We start from the raw sequence: 18,901 nt of genomic DNA, 5'->3' as shown, positions 1-18,901 counted from the left end.
GGCCCCCGCTAGCGGCTAGCCAAGCAAGCAGCAAGCAGTCGCAATCCCGTCGCCTAACCAGCATTGCTCGCCTTACCTTTTCACCCTCTTACAAAATCGCATTCGAGGCTTCCGTCAGCTGCATATATTTGCCCCGTTCCATCAACCGGTCCCTCCGACGTCGTCCGTCGTTGCACGTCGTCGCCATTGCCGCCGCCACCGCCGCCGTTGCCGCTGCTGCTACTGCCGTCGTCATCGTCGAACACGCAGTACGTCGTCGTTATTGCTCTCGCAATCGTCGTTTAGTCGCGCGTGGTTTCTTAGCAGCGGCCGTACTAAAGGGAAAAACGCGAGCGAATATATAAAAAAAATACGGAATTCTTTTGTGATCGAGTAAGCCGATTATGAGTTGGAACAGTGCAGCAGTTCACAGCAAGCACGCATCATCCGGGCCAGCGTTGTTCAAGTGAGAAAACAAGTTTTCGTGGTTTTTGGTGTCGCGAGATCCGGCTGATCGACCGGAACTGTATGGTGAGAGTAGTAAAACGGAAAGTACCTTTTTCGCCGTTTCTTCTATCTTTAGTGAGGAAGAGAGCAAGTGCAGCGTCCTTAAAGGCTATTAAATTCGCAGCTCGTATGTTACACGTTCAAAGGACAAGCCGTGTCATTGTTGATATAAGTGCTGACAAATAAGATATATATATATACATATATATACATATCTTATATATATGTATCTACTATTGGTGTGTTGTTCGTTACCACAGTGAGAAGTTGCAAACTCCAGAAGAACCAACGAGAAGGCTCGCCGACCGCCTAACCTGTCACGGTGACCGACATCACGGCGAGATCGCGGCTGATACCTCCGCGTGTTCCGGCGCAAGGTAGTACAGAGCTCTCTCTATTTTACGATACATATGTATGTGTACGCGTACATCTATATACATATGTTCGTATATACGTGCAGCTATAGAGCAATAAGTCGTACACGCCATTGCCCGCGCGTGGGCGCTGTGCTGTATGCATTTGGACATATATTACGGTTCACGTCGTCATACCAATGACGTCATCGTTTCCGTAATTGCGTTTTTACGCCGTTGCGGAAACGATGATGTTACTGTTTCCGTTGTTTATGCTATTCAAGAGCACGTAGATTACTTAACGAAATTCATTTTACACGTTCCTCATGTCCGAGCGTTCATCTTGCTTATCGTGTTTCGATTCATTCGAATTAAAGCTGAGATTGGCAGCTGACTTGATCATTGCTCCATATTGCACGGGTTTTCGTTCGCCATACGGAGACGGATGTTGTCATACGAAACATAACCTTCGAGCTGTAGGTATGTTTGTAATTATCGAAATACGCGCGTGCGTTATTGCTGTTTTATTCGTTACCATTGCGACGCAGAAAAAAACGCGCGCAAGTTTGTGTGTTGTTATAGCTGTTAGTTTTAAACGTGAAATGATAGACAGGCATTTTGATCTGTCACGTTTTGGTCTGGGACGAATCATATATTGACAATCGTTTTAACGTTCCATTGTACATAAGTATTTTGCAAAACATATGAATTGAAGCCGTGTAATGCGCGTTACGTGCGTAAATGTGAGTCGACCGATTAACCACGTGTCATTAATTCCTCGTTTCTTCACGCTGTCGAAGTACGAGATTTATTTATTCAAAGTAACGGTTACTAGCGCGGCAAATTTTATTTGATCATATTTCGATAATGTCAATTCGGTTTTTTTTATTATTATTTTAATACTGGAACTACCAAGAATTTCTTGCATAATAATACCAATGAATTGATGAGAACTTTACAAGTTGTAGACTTTTCTTTTATAATTTTACAACTTTAATCAAATTCAATGGAATAATTAATTAATTTGTAATTCATAAAGTGTGCTCGTAGAAGTTAATTTCTCTCATTATCAAATTTGCCAACTTCTCACTTATGGCTTGTAAAATTTAATTAATAATGCTAGTTTACTTACGCAATAGAAATTTTATATATTTATAATGCTTCATTTTTTGGAAGTTTGGATGTTCCGGTAAAGTGTATGGACGAAAGCTCGTTTCTTTTCTTGCTGTGATTTCTTTTTAAAAGTTTTATCTGTTAGTCGACGGTAGTTCTAGTATTTTAAATTGATGCATAGTTTGTCATTTTCGTCGCTTTCGTAACGCGAATAGTACGTATATAATTTAATGTTCCGGTGTTCGTGATCTTTGACAAAAGTGTTCGATGATGTAATTCCGTGAAATAATTCTTCCGCGGACAAAAATATTCCCGTGGACGTAGATAGGTCCGAAGCTTGGTTACCGATGTAGATGCATCACCTGTGCCATGCACGTTCCTAAAACAAGATAACGTGATGCGTGAGGAAAACACTCGCAAAACTCATTACTTTTGATCTATCTAAGTATCTAGCTGGCGACTGTGATAAATATTCTGACCACTATTTTTTTCACAAACAATATGTAAAATGCTGTTTGACCACTTTTCATGGCATTTTCATCGCCATAATCGTACATAATCATTTCTCGATTAGAATTAAAATATTTTTTGAATATACCTTCCTGTAAACTGTTCTGAACTTCTGAAAAGCATGGACTACCAATCAAGCTCAGTTGTATTTATATTTCATAAATATTTAGTTGCGTGGCAATTAACGGATGAAATAATCTACGTGCGATTAAAAATTTAGGTAGATTATTTTCTTAGGTAAATGAGTAGCCGGTTTAACTTTGAAAAGTGTTTCGGTTGTATAAGACACGGAGGCACTTCGACCCCCTCGCATTCCAGTAGAAACAGGTATATGACCTGTTATCCTTAGATATAATCTTACTTTTTCAAGATACTGGACTTTCGAAAATCGCTTGTCTCATCCCGACGTTTTTCTAAGTTATTTTATCACTTGCGTGTTTACTTCCAAATATGTAGGAGACAATTATATGTCACGAATGTTTCACTTGCACTACTGGATATAAGTTTGAGACCAAACTTGCAATTGGATATCTTGTACAAGTTTCTTTAGATCGGAATGAAAGATATCGTTTGTTTTATTTATATCAGTCACATATCTTACGTATCTTATAATTAATGTCTTATTCTGTTTCTAGATTCTTAGATATAGTTTCTGTTAATTTAATTAATGGTATATCTTCATTTATTTTCAAAGAAATAATCACATTGTAAATATTTCAAGAGAAATAATTGCAATCAAAATTCTATTAAGACTACGACATTATTAGCTTTTGCAATGCTTCATCTTAAACATTTTTCCTTTTGATCATTTCATTATGCTTAATAATAATAATAATAATAATAATAATAATAATAATAATAATAATAATAATAATAATAACAACAATAATAATAAATGCCATCATGTTGATTATGCACTTGAAAATCATTTGTACGAATTGGCGGATTTGCCAATTGAAGAATGTGCATTGTTTCGTATATATTTGTTTGTATTGTTCTCTCATTCACTTTAAATACTTCAATAAAGAAGTTAATCACGATACGAAACGATTATTGTAGCGTTATTCTATGTGTAAATGAATGGGACATATAGCTGTTTACTGATGAGGATTACGGTCTCAAATTTATACTGTGTGTAGTGTACGGCATTATAAGATCATTGCTTAAACAAGATTGCTTCAGGATAGTTGTTGGATTTGAGAAAAACTCAACTTTTCTATTAACCTGTTTGAAATTAGATTCAATGTGCTAATAAGTTTGTAATATATGTTAAGTTTTCTTTGATTACTTCCTGCTTGTTCTTGAAGTCATTGGAGTATTGCATTTGTAACGGCACAAATATTTTAAAATATTAAAAATGTTTTCAATATTATGCATTTTGTGACCCTTAGCTTGTAGAATTTTCTCTTTGATGCCATTACACATAAGGTGTTAACGCGTATAAAATTAATCTCATATTGAATGCTAAATAGGCTAAATAATGGTAAATGATATGAAGTTTTGGGGTAATAAATGGATGTTCTACTGTACCGTCGATAGTCGGAGGATTAATTAACGGAATACAAGGCGAATAGATAAATGATATCCCGGTAATAGGACATAATGGAAGGCAAATTTCTACGTGGCGTAAGGATGTCGAACGAATTGATGTGTAAGTGTGTGGAGTGCATCCTACACGTATCGGTGTGTGTGGCCTAACGCATCGAATTACAGTACCATCGTGGGCGTGTCCCACTAACATTCCGACCTCGGTGTCTTTTATCTTATTGAGTCTTACTACATACTACTCCATGCTGCGAACCCTTTTTAAAACGTGATGTCCTTGTTTACGACGGTCGCAGGAAGTCACACCTATGGCGTTGCCGTGTAGGCTGTATGCATGTCAGAGGATCGTTGCAGATCGAAACGAGTATGTAATAGGAAGAGTAATAGGATGAGTAAGAGGATGCAAACTGCTCTGCGCTTATGGCTGGAACAATCGTTGCGCCGCGTCGCGTCATTTCTTCATATCCGTGTTTCTGATTTGCTACTTACAGTTCAGTTTGTTTTAGATGCTTGAATGATGTTAAAAACAACTCGGTTGATTGATGATTCGACTAGAATTGAAATTGAGCTAGAACCCGTGTCGGTTGTTCATATGGTATCCTAAAAACACTGGAGTTCGTTCTGATTATTTAGAATTACCTTAGAGTTACTGGCAATCGATACTAGAAATCTGGATTCTGTTCTGACTCTTCCTCCTTCTTCCTTATTCTCAAGTATCGTATAAGTATCTAGGATATTTTTATTCCAGTGTTGTACATCTACAGTTATATATAAACACACACACGCACACACACACACAGTGCAAGTACATAATACAATATATCAATTTAAGTAATTTTTATGAATATGATTGCTTTGATAGTACTTATGTTAAAGGAATTGCATTTTTTTAATCGGCTTCAAGTATATTCATAAATAAATGATAGACATTTTTCAGTCGCTTTTTCTTATACACCTTGACAGTTAGATTGACAGTGTCGACACATATTTGCAGCGCCGGAATTTTATCTTCGTTACGTCTCTATTATCTTCGCTGCGCACGTTGATGATTATGGCACGGTAATTTTTACTCATAAATTGATAAGCGATGCACTTGTGTTAAACCTATTTATTGCACACAGTAAAATATTTGTATTTTCTTACCTGAACAAATTGTTGAATTGCATAAAGCGTATCACTAACTATTACTATTTCATATTTCAGAGATATTATCTATTTTATTGTTATCTTCCATTCTGATTATCGTGTTTGCCGTAGGTGAAGATAGTTCCAACTTCAATTTTGCCTGCAGGAAGATTTAAAAATAGATATCATATATTTGCTATTACGCTATGAATTTCATTTTATCATTTATTAGAACTACCAAGTTTCAATATACGTATCTTAACGTAGTCGTCGTGCACCCCTGTATCTTTTTAGTAAAAACAAACAAATCGTAAAAACAAGATATTTATGATGCGCCATTTTAACACATTTGACAGTTTAGTGTTAAAAGGAAATTTCCAACGGAGATGATTGTGAATAGTTCTTCTAGAATCGGTAGGAATTACCCCATGACATCATCGTTCGTGATCACGATTCACGATATTAAGATACAAGAAGCGAAATACATAGAAGTAAAGATAGAGAGGGAGAAAGACAGAGCAACCGGCGTGTTATGGATTGTGTGACGTAACTGAGTCGAAATTATCTTGGTTAATAGTGTGTTAGAAGTTCTAGTTCCCCGTGAGCCGTTCGGCTCCACGCGTTTTCACGTTTTTGTCACGCTTTTACGGTAAAACCGTTCCCGAAAATAAAACACAGAAATTGTGTATAGAGTTACAAACGCGGTAGGGATCCCCGGCAAGGAACTTCTATTTATACCATTTCGTGTTGGTCGTGTGCCAAACAGAAAATCACATTTATATCAAATGTCGTTAATTTACAATCTCCACAAAACATCCGTGGACGAATTTTCGCTGGGTCGTGGCTGTGCAGGATCTATACGTAGTTGGCCCACGAAGTCGTAAATCGTTTCACAGATCGCCCGGTCGGTTACACGCGACGCCACGACGTGGCGTAAGGCGTAAGATATATGTCCTTCTAATCGCGGTATTTCTGCCTCCGTGTAGTCGCGCGACTCTTCTAGGACAACATAATCACCACAATTCCGCGGTCGGTACGGAAAACTTATCGACACCCGGTCGATCGATAACGCGGGAAGGCCATCTAGATTACGAACTCTCTACGTCCGACAAAATTTCGTTTTCGTGCAATATATATATATATATATGCATAGAGATGCTCGCGCACCAGTTGCGTCCATGTGAACTGCGAAAGCGTACGAAAAAAAAGACGTGCGCGATGGCAAGAATCATCGTAGTCGTGTGACACGGTGAAAGTGAGGACATAGAAGCAGATACGTTGTGAGCGTATAACGTTGCATGCGCTTATTAGAAACTCATCAAAGAAAGTCGATGGGGAGGGAACAGGAAGAGGTAGTGGCGCGCGCAAGAAGTACACTTGCGAACGACAACGCAATTCGTGAGACATGGCATCGCTTTGCGTTAAAGGACAGGCTAGTCGTCGAGGCTGAAAGCACAAAGGGGGTAAGGAACAACGACAAGGGACGAACGTAAAGTGCAGGATGTATCAAAAAATTCAGAAGTATGTAATACTCGTCAAAACGAGCAAAATAGCGGTAGCAGGCGCGGGTTCAGGTATCACTAGCTCGGCAATTATAAGACATTTTTATATCGTTCGTTTAATATGACTTCTGTTCGACAAGGGTTTCGATGCGTTTCCTCTTAAAAGCACGCACGCGTTGAAAGATCACTAGCTTTCCCCTTGTCTTTCGATAATAGATGATAATCTTCGATTCATCGTGTCAATTTATCCAACGGTTAACCGGTTTACTGTACGCCATATTTTTCTAAATGGCGTGGCGGACAACACGATAGTTCGTTAGACTATTACAGGCTCATAGTAGAAATTTTCTTACAACTTCGGAACCAACGATACCTAGATCCACGTTTGACGATGTATTTTTCCTTCTTTCGACGAGCACCAGACGCCTTTGAAGTTTGACCACAATTTTTTGGAACACCCTGTATATATGTAGTATATAACGCGTTGCCAACGTTAACGACGAAAAAGAGAAAGGGAGAGAAAGCCCGAAGCCTTAAGGTCGATTTTAGTGTCTGTCCCTGAACATTTCTGGGCATCGCGTATATGTGTAGGCGGGGTGGGTGTGCCTCGTTTTAATTTTAGTCCCGTGACAGCCTGCTCCCGCGAGGGAGAGATAGGTGGCGTTGACCCGCCAACGTAACCTACAAATATTTCTCTCTCTCTCTCTCTTTCTCTCTCTCTCCTGTCATCAAGCCCGATCTATCGGTGTCCCTTTCTCTCCGGACCACTGGCGCGCATATGCCTCGAGCGATACATCACGAAAATCCACGGGCGTTCTTACGTTCCCCTTTTTCGGACGCTTGAACGAACTTATAGTCTTACTACATTCATTTCTTTCTCTTTTCAACCGAATCTTCGTGTGTATCTCGGCCTGCGTTCCTCTTTTTCCTCGTGGCTGACCTATCTCTTCGCGTTACGTGTAGAAACCAATCGAAAAATTACATCCTATGGAGATGAATCTTTATTTCACGTTTGGGATGTATGTATCTGTTTATTTTCAAAGCGCTACGAAACATAGTTTTATAGAAAATTAGGCTGTTGCGTGAAAAATTCGGTAGTATTATATAGCTAGATGTTTGTCGCTTACAAAATTACGTATTATGTGTACTTTTTTCTATTTTTTTTCGCCTACTTCTCCAAAAGGTGTAGTAGTTATATGTATGTATTTTCCCCCTTATTTCCCCCTTATTTGTAAATTTAGTTATTTTTCCCCATTTGCATAGTATAATTCAAGTCGAATTTTTAATAAAATTATTATTCCAATTTGAGTTACTTTAGAGAAATCAACTAAAAAATTCCTTAACAAGTTATCCATAGGTTCGTATTCCTAAAGCTATGTATGTATATTTCGAGTTCGTAATAAATTTTGTCCCTAGTGATGCTATGTTTTTCGACGTGGCTTCGGAGCAGAAAAAAGGGAGTTCATAGGGGTGGGGGTGGAAAACAGTCGGGTTGTTTTTAATTTAAAAGCGGGCCGATCGTAATTCTGTTTTCCTACCGAACTAGCCGGGGCTGATGGTACATTCATTGCGATAGAATTTGATTTCGCAGAAAACGATAAATATTCAAGGGCACAGGGTCGAAACGCGCTCGCCTAGCTGGGTCGTTGCGCGCACGCGTGCACACGACTGTGCAGAATGTTCCCATGTGGAATTTCATCGTTGAGAGCATTTTGCTGTGACGGTACACGTATAGCGGCCGACTTCTCGACAATGAGTCAGAATGAATGATTTGCAAGCGTTGAAATGCATGAACGAGCAAGCCGAGCGCGACGTCCGATTGGACGACTGCCTCTCCGTAGTCGCGCCCTCGCCATCCTGCACGAATTTATGGCTTCAAAGCGTCCCGATGCATCTACTCTGTGGCGTCAAATTGCTTTCCAGCGGTTTTTTACCACCCCTCCACGTCCTTGTATATTGCGACAGTTTTATGTTTTATCTAATTATATTTTCCCGACCGACGATAGTTTGGTCAGGACTGGGAGATGTGTACATTAACTTTTCTACTTTTTCACCCCTTCTTTCTACGATGTTGTTATAGGCTCGAATATTTGTTTCATCTGCAAATTATTTCTCGTTTTTCAACCTTTCGCTGTTGCCACTTTTTCATTTTTATTTCTATCGCCTTTCATCTTTCGAGCGGTGGAAGACCCGGCATAGAAGAAAATAATAAAATTACATAAATAACTCTAATACAATGTTCGCACATCTATACCTAAATAAAAACTTTAATCTATCAGCCATATCCTTTAGCGTGTTACAATGACAAGGTGCTAAAATTCAATAAGCAATCGCGTTAAGAAAATATAGTAGAAAATTCAGGAACGATGTATCTCGTGACCCGTGCTGCCGCGTAGTAAAATTCAAATTAGTGTAACGTGTTTCATGGGGTGTCCATCTCGACGAGAGAAACAGCTACCTATCGGAAGAATGGATTCGGTGTGAGGAAAGGCGACTCGGTACGTTAGGAAAAGCATACGCATCGCGACGAGTCTCAACGTATCGTAGTATCGTTTTCACTAAGCTCGACGACGCAACCACCGTACCCCTCGACTGTTTCTCTAGGAATAGCCGTGTAATTACGCAGCGAATATTTCCCGTCGGAACGAGTTTCTATGCGCCGACCGCTTTTTTCAACAGAAAGCGACATCCCATTCACCATATCCACTTTCGGAATCGAATCAGAGAATGGGATAAATTACCGAGAATCTCTTCTGTCTATGATATGAGACACGTTCTGGAACTATAAGGAAACGAAAATATGGTTTTCTCTTTAGTAACGGATACCTAATTCCGTGGAAGACAAATTAAAATGTGAGCTTGTTCAGAGAGGAGTACATTTTTAGCAAAGGAAAATTTTCTTGGAAAATCGGTAATGTTCTCATTTGCGAGCCAATTTTGTTTAAACGTTTGACAAATCGTATAGAGTGTCTGGTCATCTTTATCCTCGATATTTTTCGATTCTCTCTAGCTCTCTCTACTCTCTTTAGCTAGAATGTCATTGATGATGCGGGTTGCTGTCTAAATATTGTGCGGGTTAAAAAAAGAAATACAAAACATGCGTTAGAATCGATAGATGTATGTTTTTAGCGGAAGTTTATTGGGAAAAATTAAGAAATCAGCTCGAAAATCTGTATAGCACGAACGTTAATAGAATAATAGATATATTTACTCGCATTTTCTACTTTTATACATTAAAAAAGAAATCAACGATAAACCAGAAATAACTCGTTAAAAAATGGGAAAAAAATATATTAAGATAAGAGACCAATAATAAATTATAAATAAATTGCTTCATTTCGATCCGTTCGAAGAACTTGTGATTTATTTATAAGATGACATGATAAATTTCTGTTGCAATGTGAATTTCAAATCGATAGCAAAATCAGTTGGAAATATAATGACTGTACGATCGGACAAACCACGTGGAACTTTCCACCAGTGTTATATGAAGCCAGAAATTTGTACAATCTCGGAATTAAAAGTCGATAAGGACACATTCGTTTAGGTCAGTTTTAATCTTCGTACGAATGTAAGTGCACAATTTATTTTTTACTGAAAGGAAACGACACGCGAAGGTAGGTGCAGGCAATCCATAAGTAAAATAATTACTAAATTTGGGAAATTGGAAATCTGACTGACAGTTTGTTAGTTTTCCCGAATTATATCCGAACGATCACACGCTGACAGTCGCATTTTTCTTCGAAGGAATTTACCGCGGTATCTGCTCATGGACAAATACAAATTCAAAGGGTAGAGATAATTCTCCAGAGTTCATCGGTATTTCACGAAATGTGCGGTAACTTGTTAATTCATAGGCACTTAAATTCCGAAAATGTGGGTGTAAAGCGGAGCGTGATCGCGCGTGTGCGTGCCACCCACGTACATTACCGCCCAAAAGTATCTGGACGCTCGCTTGCCTTTGTCAGTATACATAAGACGAGAGATTTTTCCTCAGAAGCCAAAGTGATTTTTTCAATAATTTTTTCCAAGTTTATAAACCACATCGGGCAATATATCGTAGTAGATACTTAAATTCTCAATAATTCGAACGACTCTGTTCGATAACTGCTTTAGTGTGAGCAGACGGTAACATATTTAACTAAAAAAAATGAAGGAAATTATTTCAAGCAGTAGAAAAATGACGAATCGATTATTGCTGATTAATGGTAATATGTTGTTACTACTGGACTACTACTTAACTGGAGTTTATAAAGTTTATTACGAGTAAGAATTCATATAATAATTGGAATTTATACAGTCTGCTAACTCTACAAGGACTCGTTAAGTATCGATAATCGTTTAAATTTACGTATTGTCACCAGAAATTCGCCAAAAGCGTCCAGATATTTATGAACGGTAGTGTACACACATAGACGCAGACATACGTGAAATGGTGTAGGTTGGAACCGATGCCCGCGAATCGCCGATCAATATCGCCATTGTTTTCCATTCAGCTGATAATACCGGCGGCTTTTGGAGTATGGCGTTCGGTCTTATTGTAGAAGTTGGCTCGTTCAGCTTAGTTCCACGAGGAAACATTTCAGTTGTTTTCGCGTTAAATACTTAGCAAACCAGCGGGGCTATTATATTTAGTTCGGTAACTTTCCTTTCGTCGTAACGATTGATCGTTTCTGATTATATCGTAAGCGAGAAGCGTGCGCGTTAAATCGTACGCGTTTCTTTCCTCGTTACATCACTGCATCGCTTACTTGGAGGTTTCGGAAAACATCGAAAAGTTTAACACTTTTGATGACTTTGTTTTTCCATTTTTCTCTTCTTTGTAGTTGGAAGTATTTTACGCGAATAATACGCACAATGATGTTAACGAATGTAAATTTGAGACAAAAATACTGGTGGATGTGTGGTAGCAGGGGACAAAGTGTGCATTGAAGTCTAACGCGGATGATATCATGGGTAATTGCTGGATGAAATCACCTGTTATTTGGAGAACTTGCGTGGATTTCTAGTTTCAGAATAGGACATTGCGTTGCTGCGATATGGGGTATAGAATAATTATAGGTAAAATAAGAAACAATTGCTACGAAAATCAAAAAGTAAATACATGCGTCGTCATATTAATACCGTTAACAATTTCCTATAGATACGTTATATATAGCAAACGTTTATCTCCTTATACAAGACATCCTACGCAATGAATTTGGCGATAACGAGCCCCGGAATTTAACAAGGTGCGACTCTTTACGATTTGATTAATCGTAGAAAATATTATGGAAAATCTTAAACGATTGGATAGGAAGGAGTCCAAGCTGTGTAATTACCAGCAGATTACTCTAACTAACATCTGTTAGCGATTAAAGTCAATACAATGGCCTATAGGGACAGGTCGCGAGGTCGCAATAGACTCGTCTGAAATGTTTTCCTAGTGAAATCAAAACCATCGAGGAGCACGCTTTTTACCTTTCCGTGATGTTTGACTTTTGCTAACCTTTTAAGAAGATTGTCGGGTTGTAGGTATACTTCTATAGAATTGTGTTCTTTTGTGCGGGGCCATAGAGGGAAGGTACTTTGCAGGGAAAACCTCTGTCTGCGGAGCAATAAAAGCTCAAGGTCTTGTTCCGATACCACTGGATCCTTTCATCGATCCGCATTCACCACAGTTGACACGTATTTCACGGTGAACTGTTCTGACAGGTGTTAGACAATCATCGATTATCTTCGGTGTGTCTGTTTTCTATTCAACCTGCGGTTTCTCGCTTCTCCAGGTTGCATTTTGCTTTCTTGTCCCTTTTCTCGGCGACCTTAACTCGGCATACGATAAGTCTAACAAGTAGATGTCTATATAAATCATTTATTTTATAAATATCTATGTAAAGCGTCTGTTTGAATTTCAGCTATGCGTTTTGTTTCTAATAAAATTTCGCCGGATGAAATTATTCGGAAATAATATCAAATCGGCATTAATATCAATCGATTAAAATATATCAAAATGTATATTCACAATTGCTAGAATCAACAACTTCTTTGAAAGGAAAATGCGAGATCAAATTATTAAATTTTGTCTTTTACTTTCGTGGAAGCTCCCTTGTCCGCTTTTTGGCGAGTATTTGTAAAATAGACGGTAAATTCCACAGCCAATTACTTTTAGCGCGTTTATCAAGAATGTCGTACGGTTGGTAATCTCTTTAATGAAGGAACTTGGAATCGACGAATCGTCCGTGAACGTATGTCTGCGGATATCCTGGAAGTTTCTTGAAGTTTCTTGAAGTTCATCGATGCAGAAGAGCTCGTGATCGTCGCGCGAGACGACACTGTCGTCTTCGTGTTCCTATACATATATCCAGATGCCCTGGAATGCGGGGATGCATATGCAAAAACGAACAAGAAGAAATACTTGTTGTCGGCAGGAAGACATCAGACCGCGTTGGAATTCGTGCGGAGGTTTTAGACTTGCGTACACAGATGCACAGTATTCGCACAGTGAATGAGGAAGACGTCTTTCTCTTCGCTGCTTGACTAGGTGAATTTCAAGATCCTTCTAAAGAATTTGTTTCTCGTTCGTTTTTTCTAATATCCTCTCTTTCTCTTTTCTTGCCTCCTGGTGCACATACCGCGTTCAATAGAATGCAAACGTACGACGGCGGTGGGAACCGTCGTAAATATTGCTGCCCCCGAAAGTATCAGAAATAACGCTTCCACCTCGGCGACTCTGACAATCTAAAAATGTATTCCTCTCCTTGCGATTTTATTCTACCGTTTTGCTTGAAGCTTTCCGCTTCGGCGAAACGATTTCTTCGCACAGGCTTTCTTACAAACGATCTATGGACACAGAGTGGATCAATTTTTCCTTCGAACGGATTATAACGATTATTCCTTAACACGGTTTGACGATGTCGATGACACGATTTTGTAAATTATAAGATAAGGATAAGAATCTTAAAAGTTTGATTTGCAATATCGTTAAATTGAAGTAAATACTTGTAAGAAATTCTCTATTTCTAGCACACACTGATATTAATGATATAATATCGTTGGCACGTACGACCGTCCTTTTTAGCCTCTTAGTCGTTTTAGAAAAAATTTAATCGCAAGTCGGTTGTCGTTAATGCGTTAACAGTCCATTTACCAATGTTTTATCAGGGATTTTATTTCCTACCAAATCCGCTATTTATCTCGATTGCCTGATCTAAAAGAATTTATTTCACCCGACTAGCTAACGATAAGTATCTAACAGGATAATTCAAATTTGCCCAGTTAAAGCATGATCGGGAATCACCTCGTCTTTTTCTTTTTTTCACTAACCTGAAAGCGTTTTCGATTAACTCGCCCCCGATGGGAAATATTTCATAGCGGTACCGTCCCACGATCCCCGCTATCATAATCTCTATCCATCTAATTAACGATGTCGTTAATTTTACGGGCTACGTGTCGGTGTATACGCAGCGAAAGAACAGTTTTCACCTGTAACAATATCGAAACCGGCGCACCGTCTACCTCGCTGTATGCCCAAAATCCTTTTAGCTAATTTAATCGGTTCTAATTCCGTTACAGCCAGCGACAACTCTTAAGCTCGTTGCGTGGAGAGAGTATAGACCGGGATGGTCGTTTTCATTGTTTCATTCCGTTAATTCCAATTCCTCTCTTTTTATCCTCTTCCCTTCGTTTCTTTTTTTTCCCCTATCCTGGACATGTCGATGACTGGGATATCAAAAATCCAATACCTGTAAACGATAACAGTCGAAATGTTTATTCCAGATTTTTCCCAGTAGAATTTAACGTTACCCAGAGCTTTGCCAAATAAAGATTTTGTCATTTATAACGTCACTATTTTTCACGGTATTTTATTTCTAAATTTTATAATTCTAAAATCTTGGTTCAGACGTAGATCGGGTTGGTCAGAGGGTTGATCGAGGCTGGGCGAAGGAAAAATCGTGGAACAAATTCGCACGGAGTGACCTACCGCGTGTGACGGCGTTGTTCGCTCGTTTCAGTCTGGTTAATCAGGAGCAGTCGATCGGAAAGGTTAAAAATTATTTTTCTCCCGTCCGCAATTTCTCTCGTTCCTCTTCATCCCCTGGCCTATTCGCCTCCCTTTATTTTTGTTCTCGCTCTCGCTCTCCGTTAGACGACGCGACGTCAACAACCGTGGTACTAGCATGGTTATCCGGATCAGTGGACGTTTACAGTCGAACGGAATCCCATAGCAAGCCGTGTTCAATTCTAGCAGAGGCATTATAAAATAGACACGAAACTATAGGTGCAAAGTGAATGCGCCTCGAAGGTGAAACGTCAAACTCTCGCGTGATCTGCATCAAAGGGGTGCAGTCGTTCGTGGGATGCGATTAACGAGTATTACCTTGTTTATTTGCGTTGGTTCTTTATGGATATCGAGATGAAGAGACTTTACGAGGTTCGATCAACGATCAAAGCATTCGATGATATTCTCGACATTCTTAAAGGCACGTTAAAGGCTGATATTCGATTGACGCATTTCGTTCGCAAGTGAATCAGATATCTTATGTTCTACTTTGATATGCATTTTTATGGGAGTACGAAAAAAAAAGACAAAAAAGAAAAGAAAGAATACGCTACAACGATAGCAAATTTATGCGTGATAACCGTAGAAAGGCTCACCTGTCTCCTGACGTCGATGATTTTTTGATATCTGTCTGAAACCTATATAAACTGTAAACAAAGGATAAGAATTAGGTTTGGATTAGGCGTTATTTTATCCGGATGCCTCGTAGGAGCCGATAACCAACGATAGCGGTGCCACAGACGCACGACTAGGGGCAGAATTCAATGGCTAGTATCGGTAGTATTTCGTGAACATCTCGGAAACTAAGCGACTGCAGACCTTATACGTATAGAGGAAAATTGTTGAAAATATCGATTTCTACGACGTATCCAAAGATCATCGAAATCGAAGAATAGTCAGTCCTTTTACCAATTTATCCAGTTTCACCAATTTATCGTTCCATTTTAGATGATTTCAAATTGATCAAATGAATGTAATTACGCGTAGATGTTTTTATGCAAACTTACATTTCATAATTCAGGTTATTCCTCATTCCTGGACTTAAACGCGAATTCTGATTAAACTAAGAATATCAATGATTTGGAACACGGATGATACCCTAAATTCCCAGTTAATCACGAAGCAGTATCTAATTTGTCGCGATCCCTGTTCGTAGTTGGACGAAGCTGGTTGTTGTTTAGTGGGTGTAAGGTTTCGAACTCCGTTAGACTGTCATACAAAGGAACAATTAGGTATTCAGTAGATCGCACGAATTCGATGCAGACGTCAAGGACGTCCTTCGATGGTAGGACGAGTCGAATGCGCTGTGCGGCGTCCCCGACGACGTCGACGTCGACGTCGACGATCACGAAAAGTCTGTGTGAGATATTGATTTGGTCGTCCCTCTTTTTCTGCGGTAGTCACGTGAAAGAAGTGGACGAAGCTCGAAGCCGCATTCGTGCACGTATATCGATTCGACCGAGAGAGGCGAACGAAGTCTTTCGAGAGCACGCGAAAAACTAGTCACGAGGCAGAGATACGTGGTATACCATGCCAATACGTGGTTGATACTCTTGATATTCCATTGCTCTTATCTTTGTTCGCAGTACCGGCTGTAACAGTTCATTCATAAAATTATTTTATTATATTTTAATAATCGGCTGTTCCGTATCCGTTGATCACTACGATTGAGTCAATGGATCGAAAGGTCGTATCTGTTAACCCTCCAATTCTCACATACCTCAGATTATGACGCAATGTGGGAAATTGGACCAATTTCTATCTCTATCGATACGAAACGGAATGTCTCGACGGTTTATTTCGAAACACGTATAAATTATTATTTCTTATTTTTATTGTAAATTAGAAGTCTGTTTGCCGTATTCCAGTGCACGTTTTAACGGAGAGATTTAATTAAAATGTTAGCAAATAGTGTATAAAAAATTGTACTATAAGGGAACAACGATAGCCAGCTAGGAAATATCTTTTATCGAGTAGAGCACCAATCGATGCTAGTTAATAGGTTAATTTGCGAGTAATCTTTTAGATTGAATTAGCTGCGTGAAAAGGGGAAGCTACTCGTGCAATACACTGGGACATTTGTACTGAATATCGAAGTTCCACGAAGTACAGGTTGCTTGGACGTTATCGAGTATCTTTCGAAACGATAAAGTTCGATTATCGAACGATAACGGAAGTCTTGATAAAAAAGAAGTCTCGAACCAGTGTCGCTATCTTCTGTTACAGTAAATTCGTTTCGTTTTAGCTTACTTTTCATAAAAAATCTTTTCACTAGTTCGTCGATTCGGCGCTAAAGACCGGACAATTGTTATCGTAAAGCTGAAAAAGTATATATATATATGAAAGCAAAAGAGAAGCAGCGAAACACAGAGTTCGCGTTTGTTCGTTACGCTGTATGAATAACGTTATACGAGTTTTAGTAGTTTCCTTGTTTCATCGTTTAAAATTATCGCGAAACAATAATTTAGCGAATTTGAACCTTCGCTTAAAGTTACTATAGAAAGGTATTTCGCTAAAGTTACCTATTTATTATCATCTATCGTTCGATATATCGCTGTGTTACGAAAACGAATAACATTGCGGCGTTCTAACGAAGAGAAAGAAGAGAGGAAAAACGACAGGAAGCAGCTTTTCGCTCGCAGCTCGAGGGCAATCTTATTAGCAAGTACCTCCTTAGGTTTCGTAGCAAGTTTCAAAATCTATCACAGCGAAAATTCGACATTTATTTTTACGAATATGTTTGTTAGATGTTACGAATAGAGTGGTTAGATGAGAAGTTTCGAGAGTTCCATAATAATACGATACTTTTCATAAAGAGTTGTCTTCTTGTTCGCATCGGGGATAGAGTTAACATAATTACTAACGGCGCGATCGTTTCGTCGATTTTTACTTAGGAAGCGATACGAGCAATTCTTTTTATCATCGCGTTGGAAAATGCCAGTGACAAGAAAATTCGACGAGATCTTATTTAATCGCGAGAAACTGGGATACGATTGCCGCTGGTCGGTCAGAATCGACGCGTCGAATCGTTTCGAATGGTAACGATTTTCGTGGCCACGAAAATCCCCGCGAAAACAAACGGTTCGAACGAAAACGTTTTTCTTTCCGGCATTTTCTAGCGCGTTGAACGCGCGCATACGTCCCCATAACTCTTCCTGGGTAACATGAGAAACGAGTGGAGCGCCTCGGGCCCGCTTTTCGTAAGCGGCTTACTCGCGTGACGGAAAATTGTACTATGTTTCTCTCGCCGACCCTCTTCGGCCGTTTCTTTTTCTTTACCTTAACTGTTTCTGACTCGTACATAAAGCAAATGCTAGACCGTGTATAGTTGCCGAGAGAGATGCCGAGCGAAGTCGTAAAGTTGATATCGTTGGTTTGCCGGCAGAGAATAGAAAGTCATCAAATCTGAGATATTTCGAAAGTTTGATCAAAGACTCTGAAAGTTTAAAGATTTATAAGCTACGTTATAAAGGGGTAACAAATTTTTCGTTGTCGAGTGACCGAACGATCGGTATTCTCCCGCTTCAACTCTTTATCCGAGACTAATTTCTTGGAAAATTTACGCTACGCGTATGTCTGAAATTACCGTTCCGGTTCTCGAAACGTGTAAACTTAAATATCAGACCGATTTTACGACCTCGCTGTATCTCCTTCACCGACGATACGCTTACATCAATGAGAGGGCCGCCATTTAGTACTTCTGTACTTACGGTAGCGTTTGCTCCCGAATCGATTACTCGTGTCGCGCGCGGCGAAAGTTTTCGTCGATCGGTCATCACCGATCACGCGAATTCAATTTTTTTTTGCGAGATATTGATAAGAATCGCGAAATTTTGTCCATTGAATACCTGCGCTTACGCAATTTCATACCTGACGACTCAATGATCGAAGCAATATCCCATATATGTACTTCTTATTCTAATATTTATATCGTAATCGTACGGAATTCTGAACGTCACTCTTTTTATTCGATCGGTATACTTGATATTTCTTCTCGAGTATTGCACGAAATATTAAACGACAGGAATTGCGCGCCCCAGACGTACATTTCGTTGTCTGGACGTGGCACGTGTCCATGGAATCGCGTTATAAACATTACGTTGAGAAAGCATCGTTAATTGATCGATAGAATTTTTATATCGCGACTATCTCTAATCTAATTAGCATTTATTTTTCGTTTCCTTCGCGCGAATGATGGAATTACACCCGATAGAAAAACCGTACGATCA

General features: G+C 39.2%; 1 protein-coding gene across 5 annotated transcripts in view; it reads left to right on the top strand.

The window, feature by feature from the left end:
• Positions 1 to 6: 6 nt before the first annotated feature.
• Positions 7 to 18,901, top strand: part of LOC100749379 (mediator of RNA polymerase II transcription subunit 12-like) — a 392,105-nt gene continuing 373,210 nt past the window's right edge. For all 5 annotated transcript variants that reach the window (XM_033323627.1, XM_012391556.1, XM_012391557.1 and 2 more), the window contains exon 1: positions 7 to 863. The gene's annotated coding sequence lies outside the window, so the exon portion shown is untranslated. The remainder of the gene's footprint in view (positions 864 to 18,901) is intronic.

Source organism: Bombus impatiens, unplaced genomic scaffold (assembly GCF_000188095.3).
Source record: "Bombus impatiens unplaced genomic scaffold, BIMP_2.2 scf_1080, whole genome shotgun sequence".
Taxonomy (NCBI): domain Eukaryota; kingdom Metazoa; phylum Arthropoda; class Insecta; order Hymenoptera; family Apidae; genus Bombus; species Bombus impatiens.
Note: the sequence above shows the minus strand (reverse complement) of the source record. Positions and strands in the feature narration are given on the sequence as shown.